General features: G+C 39.2%; 2 pseudogenes across 4 annotated transcripts; one reads left to right on the forward strand and one right to left on the reverse strand.

The window, feature by feature from the left end:
* Positions 1-1,627: 1,627 nt before the first annotated feature.
* Positions 1,628-5,222, reverse strand: LOC146552354 (B2 bradykinin receptor pseudogene; annotated as a pseudogene). 3 transcript variants are annotated; one of them, XR_014889986.1, is made up of 3 exons: positions 4,765-5,222; positions 4,457-4,544; positions 1,628-3,086 (listed from the first exon to the last, which is right to left on the reverse strand). The product of XR_014889986.1 is annotated as a B2 bradykinin receptor pseudogene, transcript variant X1 (transcript). The 3 variants fall into 3 exon arrangements; XR_014889987.1 differs by lacking the exon at positions 4,457-4,544; XR_014889988.1 differs by lacking the exons at positions 4,457-4,544; positions 4,765-5,222 and adding an exon at positions 3,631-4,049.
* On the forward strand, positions 4,860-11,761 carry LOC146552355 (katanin p60 ATPase-containing subunit A-like 2; annotated as a pseudogene). The gene is made up of 16 exons (XR_014889989.1): positions 4,860-5,071; positions 6,314-6,384; positions 6,721-6,894; positions 7,015-7,051; positions 7,529-7,619; positions 7,709-7,807; positions 8,107-8,179; positions 8,375-8,452; positions 8,796-8,894; positions 9,658-9,721; positions 9,805-9,923; positions 10,041-10,132; positions 10,212-10,301; positions 11,068-11,230; positions 11,374-11,476; positions 11,557-11,761. The product of XR_014889989.1 is annotated as a katanin p60 ATPase-containing subunit A-like 2 (transcript).
* The last annotated feature ends 9,922 nt before the right edge of the window (positions 11,762-21,683 follow it).

Genomic DNA, 21,683 nt, shown 5'->3' on the forward strand with positions numbered 1-21,683 from the left:
TATTGGTTTCACTGGTAAAAATAAATAATTGAAATGGGTATATATTTGTTTTTTGTTAAGTTGCCTAATAATTATGCACAATAATAGTCACCTGAACACACAGATATCCCCCTAAAATAGCTAAAACTAAAAACTACTTTCAAAAACGTTCAGCTTTGATATTGAGTTTTTTGGGTTCATTGAGAACATGGTTGTTGTTCAATAATAACATTATTCCTCAAAAATACAACTTGCCTAATAATTCTGTACTCCCTGTAGAAGATACAGACTTGTTTTTAAAAAGTGTAAGACTCGTGATGGACAGCTTAAAGAAGCATTAAAAATAACAAAGAACCACATCACAGGGGACAACAAGTCTGGAACGTTTTATTAATTTATTGTCTACAAGTGATTAATATTGAGTGTTACATTAAAAGTGCTGTGAAAAAGAGGTATGCATTTCAGTGTCCAGCAGTGATCTGTGATTTTAAACCGTAAATAAACTACTTAAAGCATTGTTAATTGTATTTAAACTGTAAATTTAAGCTCCTAGGACCTGGCGTCCACATACATTTTAGGACATCACATTTTAGGGTTGTCTAGACCACAATACTACGTTTTTTTTTCTCTACAAGGGCCCAATATCCACTTGCGAGTACATATTGCTACTGTTCTATCAAAATTTAAAGCGAATGTCCTCATATGTGGATCTCATTTTCCTTAGAAATGAAAATCAGGTAAAAAAAAAAAAAAAATCACATAATTCTTTGTTTTTTTTTTTTTTACAATCATCAGGTCCCAATCAGCCCAAAGAGAAATTAAAAATGCATGCCATGAAAGAGTTCAGGTCTTAGGAGGTTAAAACCCTTACATATATACACGCAGAGTTTCTTTTTGATGCAATGGGAATAGAAGCACAATACTTTAATATAATGCAAAGAAAAAAAATCCCTCTTTGAACTTTAAGTTCATCACTGAAACAATCCAAGTTGGTAGCAGTAAATCTGCATCATGCCACAGCACAGAGCACTCCAACTACATAACCATGCACACGAGTGAAGTGGAAAATCTAACCATGCAAATATTATGTTAATAGTATAAACACTGTTAAACTGCTGCCGTCTCTTTTGCATATTTGTTTCATTATCTCAGCTTGTGTTTATCACATGTGCAATATAAAATAAAGGTGGGAATGCTATTCAATTATGAAGCAGGGTTATTATGGCATTAAATCTGAAATTGTGTCTAATAGATATCAATTAGAGGATGAGCAGTAGAATGACACATTTGAAATTTGAGCCTCATATCCTGTCATGCTACGAATGTCAACAGGATGTCAAGAGAAAGCTATACTGGATCACTGGTTTTGAAGAACAACCACACCCTTACTTGCCATTGAATTTTAACTTCATTGAAATTTAGCACAAACAAAAGCTCAAATATGGCCTTAAATGTAATTATTTGCAATTATAGTTTTATAATTATATTTTTCAAAATGTGACATCTAAACAAATACGGGTTCATGGACGGTTGGTAAAACAAAACTTGTTTGAGGTATGAGGTAATGTCTCCTGTTATTCACTCCTCTGTCAGAGTCTGACGAAACATGGAACAAAGCCCAAGACAATAAAAAGGTCCTATTGTGACTTTTCTTCTAACAGTGTATTTTCATTCTTTAACTTCAGGAGTGTTGCATGAATCACATTTCAGGCGACTTGCTTGTTATCTTTAGCCTTTCATCCATGCCAGCTGTCTTCTGCATGCTACTTTCTCTTAGCCAAAGCCAGGAGTTATGTTCCAACTGGAGAAACGGTCAAAGAATGCTCAGACTTCACTACACCAAGCAGAGTCAGACTGACAGCCTTTCAGTATCACCTCTAGGAAATAAACATGTTATGGCTAAATATCCCTTTCTGAAGAAAAAGTAATGCATGCACAATGTTAAACAAAAAAAACAAACAAACATTCAGATTACAAAAACAACATTTTTCTCCTTGCCTGAGTAAATAATTGTCCATTTAACTGGGTAAACCATCACAGCACACATCCAAAAGATCGCAGTCCCGCATATCACTTTGAGCTATGATCACAATTTAAAACTTGTCAGGCGTGTGGACAGTCGGCTGAAAGATGCTGTTCGAGTCTTGTTCCACAATATGAAGAGTTCCTTTGCTCGTTTCTGGAAAGTTTTCCCTACTAAGACGTAGAGAATGGGGTTAAGGACACTGTTGAAGAAGGCAAAGTACGTAGAGATCTGTTGGACGATGGTCAGTGTGATGTGGCATTTCAGAATGCCAGTGTTTTGGAGCATATCTAGTATCTTTGTCACGTGGAATGGCACCCAGCAGATCAGGAATGCCAGGAGAACTGCCAGGATGAGAGTGGTGGCCTTCTGATCCGTTTTCTGAATGTTTAAAACCTCCATTAGCCTCTTTCTCAGAGTTTGAATAATTTTCACAGTGCAGAACAAAATAATGATAACAGGGACGATGAAGCTGAATGTTATGGTTGTCACCTCAGATGCCAGATATTGCTCTGGAAAAGTTAGGTTAAGTGAACAGTGAGTAAGATTTAACTGAGAGTTGAATTTTAACTTCCTGTAGATGAATATGGGGAGAGCAAAGACCAAGCCAAGACCCCACACAAACAGACATCCCAGTTTGGCATAAAACGGCCGGCGTATCCTCTCATGGGAAAGTGGGTGCACCAGTGCCACATAACGATCTATGCTAACCATAACAAGGAAGTAAATGCTACAGAACGCATTCATGTAGATAACAGCTGATGTCACTTTGCACAGGCTTTCACTGAAAGGCCAGTCAAATCCCTTTCTTGTATATTCAGCCCAGAAGGGCAAACAGCACACCAGAGCAAGGTCAGCTCCAGCCAGGTTGCTGAGGTATATCTCAGCCACAGTGCAGGCCTTCTTGTGGAGGCAGAAAACCATCAGCACAAACACATTAAAGATGATTCCAAGCACGCTGATGACCAGGATGTAGGGTGGAACTAGAGTGAAGACCAAGCTGTTGTCTTCAGGAATACAATGGTCTTCTCCTGTGTTACTTTGGTCTCCAGACATCTTGACAGAGTAAGAGTTGGAACGGATGCTGCAGAGAGGACAGCAACACAGGTAAAACATTATGAAATGCTATGTTATATGGAACACAGTGATATACTTCATTGTCATCAAAACTCATAATGCAAAAGCTGTTGCTGTATTTCCAGTTCGTTCCTAATAAATAAACACTGTGGCAAGTTCAGGCACAGAACCTGTTTTGGTGACTCCTGAAAGAAAATCATTTTTTAAATTTATTTATTTAATGAACTTTTCTCACCATCTCTAAACCCTTACTAAAATTCAAAAACAATGCCATCACTTATTCAATTCAGGGAGTGTGGGAGGAACCCAGAGTACCCAGTGAGAGGATAGAAACACTATGCAAAAGGTCCCCGACTGGATTTGAACCCAATAGCTTTGTACTTTGAAGCAGCAGAGCTTACGACTGCACCACTGTACTGCCAAGCATAACACTGAAGTTGCTCTAGGCTCATCCAATTAGACAACTTACTATGATGCACAACGTATTTTCCTTCTATTTCTCATAAACTTTAATCTACTTTCTACCATAGTTTGTGTTTTCCTTTGCTTACCCATGAACCACTTGTTTCTCTTCTTTTTCCACTCATCTCCCAACTATTCACAGTAAAGATGGCTAGCCCTTCCTGAATCGGGGTTTGCCAAAGGCCTCTTCCTGTCTCAAAGAAGTGTTTCCCCCCAGGGACTTGTATGCGTGTCAGGTTTTTCTCTATCATAGTCTTCATCTTTCACTATAAAGACCTTAAGGGAACAGTTTGTGCAAACTGGTGCTAAATAAATAAAAATCAACTGATTTTTCCCCTTGCCTAGACATTTAAAATAGTAAACAAACAAACAAACCAAAAAAAAAAAAAAAAAAAAACCCTCCTCAAAAAAAAACAACAACACCTCAATCTTTCATAGAAAATCAATTTTCTTTGTTTTTGTTGCTTTTAAAACTTTTTTTTTGTATTAAAAGTACTTAATTCTAACACCCCCCTGTCCCCCACGCCTATGTAGTATTTTGTATTTGTTTTTGCACATAAACGATAACAACCCAAAGGTATTCACATTTTAAACTTACTGCGGTTCAGCAAAACAGAAACCACATTGAATGCAGAACTTTTCCATATCTGTCACTTAACGCTGCATAATATGAAAAGCAATTGCACAAAAGGATGATTAACGGTTATCAGCACCAATCCAACAACATTTTGCCTGCATGTCGCCTCCACTGTATAACTGCGGGGCATCCACAGTTTCTGTATGTTTTCTCAGCAGCTTTAAAACAATTTTAACTGAAATGCATGAACGCTTAAAAACAAAAAAAAGTGGCAAAAAACAAAAACTCGTTATCATGTGTGTGTGTTTGTATTAGTCTAAATGTTTAATCGTACTTACTCGTTTTGGTTAAAGGTTCTCAAAACGCTAAACGCGTTGAGACAAATCCGGTTAAGAATCTGCAGTTACACCTGACAGAGTTCATAACCTGCACAGCCAGAATATTAACTCAAAACTTTGTTGTTATTTGTCACAAGTAATGATATAAAGCAGAAAACACTTTTTATTATAAATCATTATGCACACTGTTAAGTTGTAGTTGTGATTTAATTAACCTTAAACTGCAGAAGAAAAAAGGTTTAAAAAAAAAAAAAAACAAAAACAAAAAAAACACAGACAGAAAAGTAAAAAAACAAGTTTGTTCATACCTTGTACGCAAGAGTCTGTCCTCTAGGTAAAAAAGAAAGCGTCCCAAAAATCAACTATACACACCCAACACCTTGTGCTAATGACTGTGGCTGTCGCTGACTTCGAGGGGAAAGTAAACCGATGGCTCGCGCTGCTGCCACACACTTCGGTCAATCCCTCCCTGTTCTCTGTTTAAGTACCGTTGTGGTACGGAGGGCCTAACGTGCCCCCGAGGGGAACGCGAACTACGCGGTGGACCAACTTCACCATCACCTAATGGAGCCCAATTATCAATCAGTGAAAGTCGCCCACCAGGCCCGAGAGGCGGTGAGTGAACACGGGCTTTTGTTTCTTGTTGTTTTACGCAAATTTGACGCACAACTGTTTTCAGATATCAGCCTGTGGCTATCTAACAAGCAGTGGCAGTGAACAGATGGGCACCGAACTGTCTGGTACTGTAAGCAGTGTTAAGCTAAAGGCATATGTATCCAGGTGTTGGTCGATTTATTTTGCACATGTGATGGGATTTCTATATTGTCGCTTTCACGAGCGTGGTAGTTAGCCGTCGAGCTAATCGTTAAGTTCTCCATGCACTGTGTGACAATAAAGCGGCTGCGTCCACTGGTTGCCTAGAGACAGCTCAACTGGTTGTTGTTTGTTGTTGACTGGCCCCCTCTGCTGGCAACTGTGTTTTCCCTGTATTTCCAGCCCAATATAAAATATTCCTCCTCCACATGTTTGAACCAGGGAAGAGAAGAGAACTGAAGCATTAATGAGCACAGGCTAACTCGTTAGTTGATAATTAGTGGCTACTTTTAGTTAGACCACAGACATAAATACTTTAGGGAGTGTCATTTCCATCTTTATTGTCTGTGCAGGTTCTTAGTCATCCAGGTCATGGCAGTCTTTAAGAACTTGTAAAAAAAGAAAAGCAGTTGGACTTCTTTAAGTTTGATGATGTTTTTCATCTTTCACCCAAGAGGTTTCTTAAGTTCTAAAAACAACAGGTGGAGGGTGCAAGGTATTTAACCAATAGTGGGAATTTTCACAAGCTTAAAGAAGTACAGTTCTTGAGACTTCCATCTTTACGGAAATTAGGCATACAGTTAAAGCCCATGGGTAGCACAGTGGTAAAGAGTTTTGCCTCCCAAAGAGGTCTATCCACAGGCCAGCTGGAGTGTCTCTGTGTGGAGTTTGGATGTTCTCCTCGTGTCTGTGTGGGTTCTCTTCAGCTACTCTGGCTTCCTCCCACAATTCAAACACATGGACATTAGTTGAATCAATGACTCTTAACTTGATCATAAGATAGGAATGTGTTAGCCCTGCGTTAGGTTTTGTTTATCCATAAGTTGTGACACTTCATATCCTTCTGTTAAAAAAATCGGAATATTCTTCTAAAATATGTTGCTTTTGGGGGGACTGTATTGGTCTTTATTAGACCATATCTGTTCTTCATGACACCTGTGACAAATTGAACAATATTATTTGGTAGTTATTTCTCATATAACAGCTCCATTTGAATTCCCCTTTTGTCCTCTTGTTGCTGCTGTTCTTGTTGCTGTCCAACAGGATGAGCAGAAGACTGAGATGAGGAAGAAAAGTCTCCTCATCCTTATCTATCACCACCTGCTGGGGGAAGGGTCAGTATAAAATTGTGTGTGTGTGGATGCATCAAGTGGTGATCAAAAAGATTAACTTTTCTTTTAAGTACATTTTTAGCATCAGGTTTAGATACGGACTTTTAAAACAGGTGGCTGAGTTTCTTTGATCAGAGCAGGTAGAATACATAAATTCACTCTTTGTTACTTCAGAACAGAATGGCATAATGCAAAATGGCATTGCTGGTTTATTATTGGATAAGTGGTAACAAACCAACCAAAAGGTCATATTTGTATGTCTGTATAGAAAAAGTGAAGTGCAATTCATCAAGACAAGCACATCAAAAATCTGTTCCTTGCAATGTGTCGGTCCACCAGCTATGTAGCTGCAGCAGTGGCCTTGGATCAAGAGATCCAAGGCCACTGGAGGTGTGAGTAGGTTCGAGGTTAGCGATAACATCGATCTGGAGATGGTGTTAAGGGAGTATGAGAGCTACCACTACGTCAAATTCCAGAAGTATCCCAAACTTATCAGAAGAATAGCAGAAGCAGGTACAAGAACTCTGCTGAAACACTGAGAAGCAATGAAAATTATATCTCAAGCTCTGTAAAATTATTAAAAACTAACTTATTGTCTTAGCATGTTTTTTTCTGATATTTTTTTCTGTCCAGGTGAAAGAAAATATCCAACACGTAGTGCAACTAAGAGGTGAGTCAGTCACGGACCAAGTATGCTGTGCATACATGCTCACAGTAGAGGTGGGGAAAAATTCGATACAACATCGAATCTCAGTATTTTCTGTGGCAATATTGTATCGATAAAGCAACACAGACACTGTCTTATGGCGACATTTAGGGCAGAAAAAACAAAAAAACTATTGCATAAAACAGATATTGACAAGTTGAACTTTGAGGAGATAATTTGTAGTTGAAATGGGTGATAAATTGCAAATATGTTATTGCAAAATTCAGCATGTCACAAAATGTTAAAAATCACAATAATAATTATGAGTGAAGTATTCTTTTTTTTTTTTCTTTTTCAAATTGTGATAATATTGTATCATGGGTGTGTCTGGTGATTCCCACCTGAATATATAACAATAAGTGAGTCTGCCATGCTGCTAGTCCATGCATGACAGTTAAAAAAACAAAAAATACATGTGTTTTGTTTTTTATTTGTCCCCAGGAGTCCCTGTTCAGTTGTGAAACCCCTCCCAGAAATCAACCCTTCCCGGAACACAAAGACAGGAACTGGAGCAAAGAAGCCAGCCACTAGTGTACAAGCAAATGTGGAAAAATGAAGTCAAATCAAAACAACTCTGTACTCTAGCTAGCAATTATTCTGACATTTGTGTTAATTTCCTAGGAGAATGGCACCAATCTTGCTCCACAGTCATGGGAGTCTTGGTCTCAGCATATCCTCCATCAAAATTAGACCAGCTGGAAAGTGTGCCACAAACAGGAAAGTTCTGGAGAAGTGAATACTCTGAGAACAGAAGCAAACCTCATCGTCCCAACTGAAGTTAATCACATTTTTTTCTAGTATGACATTTATGAGACGGTTTTCATTTTACGATGATGCTGCAGCAGGATGCTAACAAAATTGTTTATGTTTAATTCATTACAACATAAACCAGCACCTTTATGATTTGGGGTTGATTTGGCCGAGCCAAATGCAAAAACATAAAAAAGAAGTCCTCACCCTTTTTAAAACAAAATTACCACTGTCACTTTTGTTCCTATTATGTTCTCTTATGTATCTTGGGGGCAGAAGACTGATGCCAAAGGTGCAATCCAGGATGCTGTCAGAGGAGCTGGGATTGATTCAGACCATATGGTAATTATGCTGGAGCCTTTGAGCTAAACTGAGTTATAAAAAAGGTCATAATATTCAGACAAGCTTCAAACAACTGTGAAACGTGTAAAAATATATTTTGGTAACAGTCTGAATTGTCCAAAATAAAAAACTATTTGAAGGCAAAGTACAAAGTACAAAATGTCTACTGATAATAATAAAAAGTCTATGTTGCAGGAACGCCTACTGAAGCCACTGAGTGGCTTTTCTGGAATGAGTGGTGAGATGAGGGAACTAGCTACGATCATCAGCAGGGTAAACACACACACACGCACACACACACACCTTAATAAGCCTGGGGAGAAGCTGATTTTATCTTAATTTGTTCCTTGGAATATGATGTAAAAATATGAAAATCCTCCATATGACTCTTGCTGAATGTGTCCACTACAGAGCAGCAGAGGGCTTTGTTTTGAATGAATTGATCTTTTGTACTAATGAAGGCCCAGGCTCTATCCACTTCCCATATCTGTTGTTTCATTCTAAAAGACATCTATTTACGCAACCAGGACGTGTGTGGGGGGCCAATTTCTGGCTTATATCTTTCACATGCATCACTCACTCGCTGTTGTGTGTGTGTGTGTATGCTTTTCCAAAGGACATCTATTTGCACAGCCCCAATGTGCGATGGGAGGACATCATCGGTCTGGAGGATGCCAGGCGATTAGTCAAAGAGGCCGTCGTTTATCCCATTAAGGTGCGGCCGCTACCCGAGCATGCTGGTATTTCAGCTCCGGACGCCCATCTTCGATTCTGAATACATCTCTTTTAAAGGGCTTAAAGAGAATGGTAAATGGCCTGTATTTATATAGCGCTTTACTAGTCCCTAAGGACCCCAAAGCGCTTTACATATCCAGTCATCCACCCATTCACACACACATTTACACACTGGTGATGGCAAGCTACATTGTAGCCACAGCCACCCTGGGGTGCACTGACAGAGGCAAGGCTGCCGGACATTGGCGCCACCGGGCCCTCCGACCACCACCAGTAGGCAACAGGTGAAGTGTCTTGCCCAAGGACACAACGACCGAGACTGTCCAAGCCGGGGCTCGAACCGGCAACCTTCCGATTACAAGGCGAACTCCCAACTCTTGAACCACGATCGCCCCAGAAGGAGGGCAGTGGGGTCAGGCCAGTCTATTAGACTAATATTAAGTCTTTACCTGGGATATTATGGTAACACAGATACAGAAATTGATAGAAAGACACATGTGGCATGCCATGTAGAATTTATTATACTGCTACAGTCACACAAGTTGTGCTTCTGCAAATAGATAAAAACTGCATCATCAGACTTATCAGGTTTCTTTGCACAGAGCTCAGTTTGCTATTGGTGTGCTGAAAATGGAAATACAATGTGTTCTCATACTGAGCTAGGATGTGATTTACTCAAGTTGTATCTATACTGTTTTGTTCATGTTTCCCCCTCATTCTTTGACTCCGTCTCTCCTCCTCAGTATCCCCAACTCTTTACAGGCATCCTGTCTCCATGGAAGGGTTTACTGCTCTATGGTCCCCCAGGTAAGGACTCAAGTGCAGGATATTAAAAAAATGTCAGGGGCTCACTATGAAAACTTGCCCTTCACATTCCCTTACCCACGCAGGTACAGGTAAGACGTTGCTGGCCAAGGCCGTAGCTACAGAATGTAAGACCACCTTCTCCAACATCTCAGCTTCCAGCCTTGTCAGCAAGTGGAGGGGAGACTCTGAGAAACTGGTCAGGGTAGGCTGTCAGCTATAGGAAGAATTTTACAAAAACATGTTTGAATACTATTCTCTGGGGGGGGGGGGGGGGGGGGGTGTCTAATTAGTGTAAATGATTTAATACATGTGTCTGCAGGTTCTATTTGAGCTGGCCAGGTACCACGCTCCATCCACCATCTTCCTGGATGAGCTTGAGTCAGTGATGGGCCAGAGAGGAAGCAGCATGGAGTGAGCTCAACCACAAAGTGCAGTAAAATGTAGATGTGCCACTGCTGCTGTCCACAAAACCTCTGTTTACTGCTTTCAGGGGCGAGCACGAGGGGAGTCGCAGGGTGAAGACTGAGTTACTGGTTCAGATGGATGGACTAGTGTTACGTTCCCCTGAGGGGTCTAGGCGGTGAGGGGGAAGTAACAAAAAGTGTCCGGGTCAGAAAAAGGAGTCAAGGAGGCAAAAGGGTTAAATTAAAGAGTTTTAAAGTTTCTATTAATACTAACTAAAAGAGACGGACAAGCCGCTATCACCATTTAAGAAAACAAAACTCAGGCGTTGGTCAATAAAGTAAAACATAAGCCAAAAAGAAAGAGCAGCTCACTAGCTGAAATCCGCTGAAATCCACCAAAAACACACACACACACACACACACACACACACACACACACACACACACACACACACACACACACACACACACACACACACACACACACACACGCGTGCCGAAAACCACCAAAAAAAATACAGCTCACTAGCTGTAACCACACTCTGGCCCAGAGCTCACCTTTCCTTGGGCTTAAATCTCCTTGATTACTGACGCGAGTCAGCTGTGTAAAAGGGAAAGGTGGCACCTCAGGCAGAAGAGGTGGTGGGACACCTTCTTTTGCATTTACAAATGAATAGGAAGACAGAAAAATACAACTCACTATTTTTGCTGTTTCAACCCTCCTCGTACATTTATTGCCAGCATCATCTCAGCCTGATTTTAACATTCATTTATTTTTCTTGCATTGAATGCATTTGAAAAAGACCCTTCATTTTCTTGACAAACACAAGATTATGATGTTATGATGTCATAGCTGTTTAAATAAAAAAAGATGACTACTAAGACAGCTATAAAATTATGACAGTTAAATCTGCCTTTGTTTGTTTCTAATAAATCTCTCAGGGAACTGGACCACGCAATGCTGAGGAGGTTAGAGAAGCGGATTCTAGTGAGTCTTCCCTCTTCACCAGCTCGCCAAGCCATGATTTCTCATTGGCTGCCTCCTCTCAGCTGCACAGGAGGGGTGGAGCTACGCACTGTGCTAGACTACGAAGCACTGGCAAAAGTGTGTATGGAGTTTGTCAAGTGTTTAATCGTTATGCTTAACAATTTTTCTTTAATTAATATAATTTCATAAATCATATATGTTATCTGGAAGGAAATGTGTTCACTCATGTGCATCTGTACATTTGTGTGTTTTATTTCCAGGAGATGGAGGGCTACTCTGGCTCAGATATAAGATTGGCATGTAAGGAAGCTACCATGAGACCAGTTCGAAAGATCTTTGATGCTCTGGAGTCACATCAGGATGGTAGGACAACACACACACAATGTCAAGATTGACCCCTACAACAGCCATCTTCTCTGACTTACTGTGATTCTCTTTTACAGATGACACAGACATGCCCGCCATCCAACTGGAAACTGTAACAACAGCTGATTTCCTGAATGTGATTGAACACACCAAACCCTCAGCACGAAACCTGATGGACAGATACACAGCCTGGGAGAGAGAGTACCAATCTGTCTGACGCTAGTACACATAACATGAATGCAAAGACTGTCATACTAACGCAATAAAAGTGATGATAACTTGTTTTTACTGTTACAAATTTATCCTGCACTATACTAATAATTTACACTAATGACTATATATTTGCGTAAAATGTTTCCTATACTTTGGATATTTGTGACAAGCTACTGCAGGTTGGAACGGTGTACATTTTAATCACTGCGGAGTTTTGAAAAACTCTTTTTGACATGGAGGAAATATTTGTTCATTGATCATTTGTTTTCTTTTTTATTATTTGAAAACAAAAAGTATACAACCTAATACAATAAAACTTTGGTGACTGGTACTTTGAGTCAAACTACTATAGCATGACTATTTTTGATTCATCAGGATGTTCTGCGGAGAATAATTTCAAATCTTAAGTCTCTCCACTGTTGAAACATTAGCAGTGTTACTTGTGCAAATGTAACCGGAAGGTTATTTTTATTTGATGCTCAAAGCAGATTCTGCAGGATGTGTTCAACAGCATCTGGGAAACTGTCACATGTCAGGTGGGGAGCTGGGCTTATTTTATTGTCATTGCCTTCTCTGTATTTACCTAAAACATAACAGCAGAGAAGATGGTTAGCAACAAGAAAAAAAATTATGACAGATGAAGTTGCAGTAGGGAATTATTATTATTGGGAAGCAGGATGGGAATGCTAGTCTATCAGATTCCCCGCTGCTGGTTTAGCAATCAGATTCAGAGTGCTGGGCCTTTACAAGTAATCAGCAGGAGGGTTTCTTAAAACAGGGCAACCTGCCACTCCTCGCCAGTTCGTTATGCACTCTTCGGTGGTAACTAGGCAGCTCTTTTTGGAAATTGTTTTACCTGTTTTCCTCATGTAATGTTGTCTTCCCTGCGTACAAAGGGTGTGGCTTCCTGTGATTGGTCTCACCTGGAGTTGACTTCTCATTCCTCCGTTCTGTAAACATCTATCTCCCCTCCTTGCCTGCTTGGCTGCCCCCGGCCTGACCTGCACCTCTCTCTCGTTCCTACGTTTATCGCTGCAGTCTCCCCCGCCCCTCTCTCCAGTTCCCATCGTGATTGTTCCCATTGCCATCCCTACCCAGATCCTTACTTCCCTGTAGCCTTCACGGTTCAATAAAGACTCTTGTAAAAAGTTCCCTGGTGTGTTGTGTCGGGATTTGGGTCCATTCCTTGTGCGAACCTTTGGTTCATGGCAACTATACTTTATTTTGGATGCAAATACTGTGTACTCCATGTCATTTATGTTAAAAGGTTCATTTGATTATTATTCATTATTCATGCATCCCAGCAGTATTTAGTAACAGACAGGTGTCTTTTTACCCTGTCTTTCAACTCTGGTTGTACACTATACATCTATTAATATTACTAATGATAATAAATAAATAAACACTAAAGTAAAAACCTTTTCCTACATAAAAAAGTAAATTGGCTAACAAGAGCAGACTATAGAGAGTTTATAGAGCTCATCTTGGCTAGGTAAATGTTTTTGGCACAACAGTGGATTCAAATCATGACAGGGCAGGTTTTCATGTCTTCATATAAGTTGTTTTTTTTTTTCGTTTTTTTTTTACTTTCTACAAGACTTATATAAGTTGATGGTTTTGCCACAGTAAAGTACATGTCACTGCTCAATCTTGCTGAGTCACGTAACAGGACTAAAAAAGGCTTTTATTTTGGAAAGCAAAATCAGAATGACTTGAAATTGACATAGTACCATGGTGTGGTTGTACACTTTTGATCTAACATGGATTCATCCTGTGGAAACAGCAATTTACATTTTTAGAGCGTTTTGAAATCGTTAAAAGAGTAGGTCGTATATGGGCAATTTTAAAAGGCTTTTATTTTGGAAAGCAAAATCAGAATGACTTGAAATTGACATGGTAACATTGTGAGATTGTATACTGTTGATCTAAAGTGAAATTATCCTGTGGAAAGAGCAATTTTCATTTTTAGAGAATTCTGAAATCTTTAAAAGAGTAGGTCGTATCTTGGTAATTTGAAAAGTCTTTTATTTTGGAAGGCAAAATCAGACTGATTTGATATTGATATGGTATCACTGTGGGGTTGGATACTATTGATCTAAAGTGGAATTATGCTGTGGAAACAGCAATTTTCCATTTTAGAGCATTTTGAATTCGCTCCAAGAGTAAGTCATATATGGGCAAATTGAAAAGGCTTTTATTTTGAAAAGAAAAATCAGACTGACTTGAAATTGACATGGTATCACTGTGGGGCTGTATACTGTTTATCTAAAGTGGAATTACCCTGTGGAAACTGAAACCTTCCTTTTTAGAGCATTCTGAAATCACTGAAAGTTAGGTAAATTATGGGCATTTTCAACAGGCCATTATTTTGGAAGGCAAAATCAGAATTACTTGAAATTGATATGGTAACATCATGAGGTTGTATACTGTTGATCTAAAGTGAAATTATCCTGTGGAAACAGCAATTTTCATTTTTAGAGCATTGTGAAATCTTTAAATGAGTAGGTCGTATCTTGGCAATTTGAAAAGTCTTTTATTTTGGAAGGCAAAATCAGACTGATTTGATATTGATATGGTATCACTGTGGGGTTGGATACTGTTGATCTAAAGTGGAATTAGCCTGTGGAAACAGCAAAATTCTATTTAAGAGCATTTTGAAATTGTTCCAAGAGTAAGTCAGATATGGGCAATTTTAAAAGACTTATTTTTGAAAGCATAATCAGAATGACTTGATATTGATATGGTATCACTGTGGGTCTGTATACTGTTGATCTAAAGTGGAATTACCCTGTGGAAACAGGAATTTTCCATTTTAGAGCATTTTGAAATCACAGAAAGTTAGGTAAATTGTGGACAATTTGAAAGGGCTTTTATTTTTGAAAGCAAAATCAGAATGACTTGATATTGATATGGTCCACTCGGGACTCCTCCTTTCCTTTCATCCTCAGAAAATTCCTAATAAAAATAAAACAAGTTTTTAAAATGTAGCCAGCATTTTGCTCTAAATAAAAAGAAAAAAAAACCCCCACAAACCAAACAACCCAAAACAGAAAATTAATGAATGATGAATACCTCCAGTTACGCATAACTTTCCTTTCATAACAACCTTCATTTCCAAGAGGGTCTAGATTGTGAGGAGATTTTGAGTTTGATTTTGACACAAAGACTAAATACACATGAGGGATGATCAGGGGAAGTGGCCACACATGGGAGCACAGCTGACACACATGAACCTAACAACAGGACAGGTGAAACTAAATACACTGACATTGAATACAGACTTACAAAGTAAAACAGGAAACATGGAGATTAGACATGACATGAACTAAACATAACCACGCAGACATGACGCATGAACCAGGGAGACTTAGTACAGGGGGAGATGACATAAACAACTAAGGAACAAGACTAAACAGCAATCTAGAAATTAACTAGGTGAGCTAAACTAGGGCATGTTACGCCCCAGTCTAGGGGTATAGGAACGCAACATAAGTTTGAAAAGACTGCCCCGCCCTGGTCCCCAAAACCATACACAGAGGGAAACCAATTCCTTAGTGAATCATGTTTTATTATCTACACTGCAAAAATGAAGCTCCAGGGTGAACAAAGGCCAAAATAACAAACAAAACAAGCTAAGTCAGGAGGAGGTGCTATCTAAAACCCTATGTGAAATCAAACATCAAACAAAAGACAAGCGCTACACCTAACTCTCTAACTGAAATAAACAGGAGAAAACAGTGCAAGGAAAAACAATACGGCAGCTCACCCCTTCTGTTGCAGTGCTATTTACAATGTGCTATGTACAATGAAAGCTAATATACACACTATATACAAAACTCAGAGAAGCCGCACAAATCACAAGCACAAAAGTCTCAAGTTTTGAAGGCCAGGGTCAGGTCTGCTGCTGCTGTCAGTGGCTGCCCCGGGACAACTGCTGGTGAGGGATTTGAAGAAGATCACATGGCCAGGGGACCAATCAGCAGCCGTCAGCTCATCCACTCCGGGACCTGCAAAGACTTAAAGGCACAGACAACAACAGCCACCAAAACAGATTATGGACAGGGCCATAACAGGGCACAAATGAATACAAAAGATACATAAAACTCAAACACTGGGTCACTCGACCCAGGACCATGACAGAAAATTAATGAATGATGAATACCTCCAGTTACGCATAACTTTCCTTTCATAACAACCTTCATTTCCAAGAGGGTCTAACAGCAGTACAGATTGTGAGGAGATTTTGACAACCTAAAATAAAAATTGTATTTAGTAGAATATGTGTATTACACTCACTTAAGTAAACATAATCAATTGTAAGCATTTTCAAAATAAGAATATGCTGCTAAAAAGAACAGTAAAACAAAAAAGAGAAAAAACACATGAGGTGTGAACATGTACCACAAGGATCCAGTGTGCACCAGAGTTCAGTGGGCACAACCAAATGTCCTCAGCCGGAAACAACATCTGTGGAATATTTTTAAGTTTATAAAGGTTTAGATTTATTTACATAACATACACTATATAACCAATATAACATCTACATTACCTTGCTGACACATTTAAACTTCCCAGAAAACAGAGAGGTTGCAACAACGCAAGACAACTGATACACGGGTTTCTGAAAAATGCAAGATTTTTTTTTTTTTAAAAAGATTACAAAATTGTATAAAATACCTTTGTGAAATAACCGGCATACGTTCTTACTTGCCTTTTGTTTCCTAATGAGGCAGTGCAGGTATGCATCAATGACCTGTTTGGATTAAAAGATTATTTTTACAGACCACCACTAGGACCAAATAGTTAAATGTTGAAATGTGAATAGTTGATTTTTGTATTATATGATTTATTTATTACATTTTATGTGGAGTGAATAAATAAAAGTATATTTACGGTGGCCCCTAGAGACAAAGCACATACAAACTTCAAATCACGTACGAACTCTGAAGCATGTACAAACTCCAAAACACGTAAAAACACGTACAAACTCCAAAACACGTACAAACTCAGAAGCACGTAAAAACTCAGAAGCACATAAACACTCAAAACACGTACAAAAGACAACAGAAGTGCTATAGGATGCTAGGCGCAGTGTTGAGCTTTTGTTATCTTGTGGCTACACAAGCCAGCAAGTACCAACGACCGGATTTGGTGTGTGGTAGTAACAGGTAAATTAATTTTTTTTTAATTATTTGAATATATATGAGTGCCTGTGTATACACAAACAATACACACATGCTTTCAATTGTGTAATTTAAGTGATCTAGTAGCTCTGCTTTGGAAGTTCAGTTCATGCTAGAAATGTGTTTTGGAGTTTGTACGTGTTTTGTCTCTAGGGGCCACCGCATATATTTATATATAAACATATATAAATAAAACCACTTTTTTTTACGTTAGTAATTCCTTTTGTGCATAATTTTTTATTATTGTTAATAATAAATTAATTAAAGCAACAAAACAACCCGAAGAGCCGGTTTGGAGCCGAAAGAGATTTCCGGATCTTTCGGTTCGACTCGCTAAAAAGAGCCGGATCTCTAAAAAGAGCCGGAAATCCCATCACTACTTTGTTGTGGTGTGTACTTTTGACCGGAGTGAAAACAGGGTGGGATCTAGATACAGATCCCAGTTATTCTGCTGGTCATTCACCAGTTTTCGGAGGGCTCTAAATGCAGGCATAGAAATATGTAAAGACAGTAAGTAAGACAGAAAGTTTAATTAGAAGTAAAAAAATTAATAAATTATTAAGTAACAATTAAGTTTGAATAACATAAGTAATGTTATTAAAAACTGATAGATAAAAATTAGGCATACCTTTTTATGTTGTCATTGGTCTTTTCATCTAGACCATTGGTCTGTGGATGGTATGCTGCTGTGACACTTTTTTCAATTTGCAATAATTTGAAAGATCAGAGTTGAGCTTCAACAGATAAGGACAAGGTTATACTTCTTATACAAGCACACAAGAAAAAATCTTTGACCCCAGTGAAGTAAAGTTACAAAATGTAACTGAAAATTATTTAACACTTACTTCATTCACAAACTCTCTGCCTTGGTCTGACAAAATCCTTTTGGGGCAGCCATGTCTATATATAATGGAGCACAAGTGCTGGGCTACCTCAGATGCAGATTTTGTTTTTAATGGGAAAGCTTCAACCCATTTTGAAAAGTAGTCAGTTGCAGTAAGTATATACTGGAAGCCGCTTGAAGTTTTAGGAAGAGGTCCAGTAAGATCTATACCAATAAGTTCTCACACTTCAGACACCCATCAAGGACAAATTAATAATTTGAATAACAATTTGTATAATGTACACATTAACATTGATGGTTAAAATTAGTTGGCAAACCCTCCTGCCGTTATGAATATGAGCTACAAGCATAGTTTGATGGGTAAACGGGACATAATATTTACCTGAATACACTGCAACGGTTGCACAGCAGTCAGTGGTTTCCCAACTTTTTGACACTGGTCACATTCCTGAATCTTTAAGGTAAAAATATTTATGGAGTTCACGTAAATGTTCAACATTCTCATTTGTAAAAAAACCCAAACAAAAACCAAACAAAAACACTTAATGACATATTCTCTAACGAACAAACAATTTAGCAACAATACTTTGTGTGCGTCTTCAAATCTCTGCCAGGCCTACAGGTTATTACTGTAATATCACTAATTAACCATATTTATTTATATTTTGCAAGTGTACAGTTTCTCTTTTAACTGATATCAAAAAATTTGCTTATTTTAAACGCTGTTTAACAACAGTACAAACAGTTAATACATACCCATGTTTTAATGTCAACTGTCATACCAAACCAGTAAAATCTGGAACACACTGCATTTAGCGTTTTGTGTGTGCCAGTGTGTCCTCCAATTGGAGATGAATGAAACTCATGAAATATCTTCCTGGCATCATCCATGGTTTGTACTACTCTCCTGGTTCCAACAAAGAGTTCTCCATCTGCAGTAAAACAATATATATTTAGGAATTAATTTAACCACATATATGAGTTGTTAGTATTAACAATAAATTACTGACCCTTTTGTTTGAATTTTGAGGCATATCGTCTGAGGTTTTGCCTCTGAGCCTTGTCATATCCTGAAGGGTAGGAGCCCGCAGAAATAAACGCGTAAATCTCTTCCCACTTCTTCTCCATATCTAGGAATGTAAGTAAACATTTTCTTATGAGCTTCAATATGTGCAGTTAACAATGCAAATAATTTAACTTATTAAATAACGACATTACCGAAACAGCCTTAAAACACAGAAGCTGCGGACTCAACAGTGTTGTGCAAATACCACGTGTCCAGTAACTTGACAGCAGACTTCACCGAAGCTGCAAATTTGACAGTTTTGTTCAGAAAGCAGATAGTTTAATATTGACAAACAATCACAAAGGCTTAAAAAATCAATTATCAACGTCAATAAAAAAATACTAAAACTTATTACTTACCTATTCTCCTGCAAATATGACAACGGAGTAGCGTGAAATCACAGCCGGATGCGCTTAGCTGCCCTTTTTGCGTTGTGCGCATGCGCGCACATGCTCAGGAACAACGGCGAGGACGGTTTACAGCAGGGGTGTCAAACTCAAATACACAGTGGGCCAAAATTCAAAACTGGAACAAAGTTGCGGGCTAACGTTAATATTTATTGAAATATATTTATTCCTCCAGATATAAGAATGAATTTTTCTTATGGACTCAAACACATTTTGCTGAAAAACTGAATATGGAAGAAGCAAAGCTTAATACTAAACAATGTATATATTAGCTGTATAATACCAGCAGGCCAGCTCTGATAGTAATTTGGTATGGCTTCGCGGGCCAAATGTAAGTAGGCTGCGGGCCAAATTTGGCCCGCAGGCCAGAGTTTGACACCTATGGTTTACAGGGTAGGAGAAATTCCCAGAACACCGGAATGAAATAAATAAACATTTCAGCAAATAATTTTGTCATTAATTCAACGGAAATTATATGTATATGTGTGTGTGTGTGTGTGTATTTAAATATATACAGGGGACTGCAGAATTATTATGCAAGTTGTATTTTTGAGGAATAATTTTATTATTGAACAACAACCATGTTCTCAATGAACCCAAAAAACTCATTAATATCAAAGCTGAATGTTTTTGGAAGTTGTTTTTAGTTTTAGCTGTTTTAGGGGGATATCTGTGTGTGCAGGTGACTATTACTGTGCATAATTATTAGGCAACTTAGCAAAAAACAAACATATACCCATTTCAATTATTTATTTTCACCAGTGAAACCAATATAGCATCTCCACATTCACAAATATACATTTCTGACATTCAAAAACAAAACAAATCAGCGACCAATATAGCCACCTTTCTTTGCAAGGACACTCAAAAGCCTGCCATCCATGGATTCTGTCAGTGTTTTGATCTGTTCACCATCAACATTGCGTGCAGCAGCAACCACAGCCTCCCAGACACTGTTCAGAGAGGTGTACTGTTTTCCCTCCTTGTAAATCTCACATTTGATGATGGACCACAGGTTCTCAATGGGGTTGAGCTCAGGTGAACAAGGAGGCCATGTCATTAGTTTTTCTTCTTTTATACCCTTTCTTGCCAGCCACACTGTGGAGTACTTGGACGCGTGTGATGGAGAATTGTCCTGCATGAAAATCATGTTTTTCTTGAAGGATGCAGACTTCTTCCTGTACCACTGCTTGAAGAAGGTGTCTTCCAGAAACTGGCAGTAGGACTGGGAGTTGAGCTTGACTCCATCCTCAACCCGAAAAGGCCCCACAAGCTCATCTTTGATGATACCAGCCCAAACCAGTACTCCACCTCCACCTTGCTGGCGTCTGAGTGGGACTGGAGCTCTCTGCCCTTTACCAATCCAGCCACGGGCCCATCCATCTGGCCCATCAAGACTCACTCTCATTTCATCAGTCCATAAAACCTTAGAAAAACCAGTCTTGAGATATTTCTTGGCCCAGTCTTGACGTTTCAGCTTGTGTGTCTTGTTCAGTGGTGGTCGTCTTTCAGCCTTTCTTACCTTGGCCATGTCTCTGAGTATTGCACACCTTGTGCTTTTGGGCACTCCAGTGATGTTGCAGCTCTGAAATATGGCCAAACTGGTGGCAAGTGGCATCTTGGCAGCTGCACGCTTGACTTTTCTCAGTTCATGGGCAGTTATTTTGCGCCTTGGTTTTTCCACACGCTTCTTGCGACCCTGTTGACTATTTTGAATGAAACGCTTGATTGTTTGATGATCACGCTTCAGAAGCTTTGCAATTTTGAGACTGCTGCATCCCTCTGCAAGATATCTCACTATTTTTGACTTTTCTGAGCCTGTCAAGTCCTTCTTTTGACCCATTTTGCCAAAGGAAAGGACGTTGCCTAATAATTATGCACACCTGATATAGGGTGTTGATGTCATTAGACCACACCCCTTCTCATTACAGAGATGCACATCACCTAATATGCTTAATTGGTAGTAGGCTTTCGAGCCTATACAGCTTGGAGTAAGACAACATGCATGAAGAGGATGATGTGGACAAAATACTGTATATATATATATATATATATATATATGTAGGTATTCACTGACCAAGTGCTCAGTGAATACCTCAGGCAGCAGAAACCCAAGAAAGAGGAGGGAGACGAGGAACCATCATGGAAGGACAGGCCCCTGCACGGTATGTACCACCGGCAGATAGAGGAGGTGGCTGATATCCAGAAATCCTACCAGTGGCTGGACAAAGCTGGACTGAAAGACAGCACAGAGGCACTAATCATGGCAGCACAAGAACAAGCTCTGAGCACTAGATCCATAGAGGCTGGGGTCTATCACACCAGGCAAGACCCCAGGTGCAGGCTGTGTAAAGATGCCCCAGAGACAATTCAGCACATAACAGCAGGGTGCAAGATGCTAGCAGGCAAGGCATACATGGAACGCCATAACCAAGTGGCCGGCATAGTGTACAGGAACATCTGTGCCGAGTATAACCTGGAAGTCCCGAGG

The sequence above is a fragment of the Mchenga conophoros genome, linkage group LG19 (genome assembly GCF_057382185.1).
Source record: "Mchenga conophoros isolate Kocher_MC1m ecotype Shallow Benthic linkage group LG19, M_conophoros_male_GT1.1, whole genome shotgun sequence".
Lineage (NCBI taxonomy): Eukaryota > Metazoa > Chordata > Actinopteri > Cichliformes > Cichlidae > Mchenga > Mchenga conophoros.